Consider the following 3366-nt stretch of genomic DNA (forward strand, 5'->3'; position numbering starts at 1 on the left):
TAACGAACACCTTCGTACGTTTAAAAGAATTTGTACACTATTCAAAATTCGAGAAGTGGAAGATGAGCAGATCTATCTCATGTTGTTTCCCTGGACTTTAAAGGGAGAAGCCAAAGATTGGTTAGAATCGTTACCTGAAGGGGCGATTGACACATGGGATGTTTTAGTTGAAAAATTTCTTAAACAATTCTTTCCGGCATCTAAAGCCGTGAGACTTCAAGGAGAAATTGTTACGTTCACACAAAAGCCAAATGAAACATTATATGAGGCGTGGACAAGATTCGGAAGGATGTTGAGAGGATGTCCTCAACACGGTTTAGACACTTATCAAATAGTACAAATATTCTACCAAGGTGTCAACGTTGCTACAAGAAAAGACATCGACATAACATCTGGTGGTTCCATTATGAAGAAAACCGCAACTGAAGCTTACAAAATTATTGATAACACTGCTTCCCACTCTCATGAGTGGCATCAAGAAAAAGATATCTTTCGATCATCTAAAGCGGCTAGAGCCGATTCTAGCCATGACTTTGATTCCGTTTCCGCAAAAATAGATGCTTTCGAAAGACGAATGGAAAAGATGAATAAAGATATTCACGCAATACGAATCAGTTGTGAGCAATGCGGTGGACCACACTTATTGAAAGATTGTCACATTGAACTAACGATGGAACAACGTGAGAATGTTTCCTATATGAACCAAAGGCCGGGAAATAATTATCAAAATAATTATCAACCGCCAAGGCTAAACTTCAATCGAAATCAAAACATTCTTTATAATCCAAATGGACCAAACAATAATTCGTACAACCAACAAGGTCCGAATAACCAACCGACTCAAACCAACACTTTCAATCAACAAATACCTGGCTTGTATAAACCACCACAACAAACCGAAGAGAAAAAGCCAAATCTAGAAGAAATAATGGCAAAGCTATTTGAATCTCAAACACAATTTATTACATCTCAAACCCAAACAAATGATAGGTTTGATCAGTCATTAAGAACTCAACAAGCTTCCATTTTGAATCTAGAAAAACACGTAGGTACTCTTGCTAGCATAATGAGTGAGAGGGAACAAGGAAAGCTACCGAGTAATACTGAAGTAAATCCTCGGAATGAGAATGTTAATATGGTTTCAACAAATTCTGAAAAACCAGCTCCAGAAGATGGGAAGGTTTTAGATGAGAGTAACAATGAAGAATTTACACCACCACCACCACCCGAGTATGTAAAGCCAGTGGTGTCACCATACAAACCACCCATCCCGTTTCCAAGAAAAGGTGTTGAGTATGAGCAAGTAATAAGTAATAAAGATTGTGATACTTCTGGAAAGAAGAAGAAGAAAAAGAATAAGAAAGTACAAGAAATAAAAGCCGTAGAAGTAAACCCGGTGAATACAGTTCCACCAAAACCTCCACCTAGGGTAGGTGATCCGGGTGAATTTATTGTTCCTTGTCTACTTAGTGATTGTGTCATGTATGATGCACTGGCAGATTTAGGTGCAAGTGTGAGTGTTATGCCTCTTTCCTTATATAAGAGATTAGGTGTAGGTAAGTTAAGTCCAACGGATATGAGTGTTCGACTCTTTGATCAAACCATTAAGCACCCAGTTGGAATTGCTGACAACCTACCCGTTCAAGTAGGTAATTTAACCTTTCTAGTCGAATTTATTGTCATTGACATAGAAGAGGACCCAAACGTTCCTCTAATTTTAGGTCGACCATTCTTTGCGTCCACCGGGGCGTTATTTGATGTAGGAAATGGAAGAATGACACTTAGTAGTGGTAACAAATCGATCACCTTTATGATTCGAAAGTCTAAATCTCCACCAACCAAAACCATTGAACCAGCAAAAACGATTGGTAACAACCATGTTGTTTTACCAACTCCAACGGTAGTGCTTAATAATAATAAAACGCCTAAGTGTGGGGAAAATGAAGTAACACCTAATGATGACCTGATAACAAAGAACCCCGTTGTTGATACGAAATTAAATGACCCCGTTATTAATAGTTCAATGAAGAAACTTATTAAACGGATTCGCGATGCTAGAACCAAGGGGAACTTTAAGTTATGTAACCGGTTAGTATCCAATCTATCACCTAAAGAAAAGGAGAAACTAGTTGAAATTGTGGATATTACACAGGAATCCGACCAATGGCTTAAAGAGAAAGTCACGGATATGCAAGTTGATTATGGACCAAGAGAAATTGACGATGAAGTTAATCACAATTTTGACACCACAGCTACCTAAGTGTGGGGAGATTCAAGTGTTCTAAAAAGAAAATGCTATCTAGAGTTAGTTGTTCTGTTCTCGTGTAGTTCCGAGAATGGAATCCGATTGGTCTTTTCCACTAGCAGACACTAAAGAACTAGTTTTCTCCCCCCATTCTGAATTTTTTTGTTTTTTAGGTTTTATATGAAATTAATATGTTTTCTTTTTAAGTTTTGTGTGAATTTAAAAACAAAAATTTACTTTATTTCATTAAGTTGAAAAAAAATGATTTCTAAAATTCGTCGTGAGTTAAAGACTAGGTCGTTGAGCCGAAATTGCTTTACCCGAGGGCGGGGCGACAAATTTTGTTATCATTTAATTTTATTGATCTAAAGTATGCAAAAAAAAAAAAAAATATTATATTAATTTTTGAACGTAGGGGTTATATACCAAACTTCAAAAATATATATATATGTTTGTATTTTATCTTATGTACAAAACAGGGTAAAACAGCGCACTTTCAAAGACTGTCATGAAGTTCAGCAAAAGCTACTGATTTTGACAAGACGCAAAAAATCAAATGTGAAATAACAATATATTTGCAAACTCGGTATTTTTAATCACTTTTCTACGCTAATCACTCTCATGAATTTAAATTATAGTCTGATTTCATGCAAATGAGGGCATTGCATGATCTTAAGTGTGGGGAAGGGTTATAAATTCTCTCAGGTTTATACTTGGTTTATTTGCCAAATTTTGTGAAAATTTGAAAAATTTTCAACTAAATGAACTCAAAATCATGTTTATACATATTTATGAACGATGAAAACTAGGTGATAATACCGAAATTATCGTTACCTCGAAAAGGACATAAATTGAGAAACACCCTAAAACGCTTGAATTCATTTAAAATGAAATAGAAGAAAATAAAAAGGCAAAGAAAGAAACTAAGTGTGGGAAGAATGTACCAAGTTATTCAATTTAAAACATATATCACATATTTTTGTACAAGATTATTGCAGGTACTTTTGCTTTGGACGATACTAATCAGTTTTACCCGGTTTACTGTAATACATTTGAAAGAAAGATGGATCTACACGATGAATCAATTCCATCATTAAAAGGAAGTAAAGTCTTCCGAAAAA

The 3366-nt window shown here is 35.4% G+C and overlaps 1 non-coding gene across 1 annotated transcript; it reads right to left on the reverse strand.

Annotated features, from left to right (window-relative positions):
• Positions 1 to 211: 211 nt before the first annotated feature.
• LOC139895292 (small nucleolar RNA R71) lies at positions 212 to 318 on the reverse strand. Its single transcript, XR_011775750.1, has one exon. It is a non-coding gene; the product is annotated as a small nucleolar RNA R71 (small nucleolar RNA).
• Between the last annotated feature and the right edge of the window lie 3048 nt (positions 319 to 3366).

This window comes from Rutidosis leptorrhynchoides, chromosome 2 (assembly GCF_046630445.1).
Source record: "Rutidosis leptorrhynchoides isolate AG116_Rl617_1_P2 chromosome 2, CSIRO_AGI_Rlap_v1, whole genome shotgun sequence".
NCBI classification, from domain to species: Eukaryota; Viridiplantae; Streptophyta; class Magnoliopsida; order Asterales; family Asteraceae; genus Rutidosis; species Rutidosis leptorrhynchoides.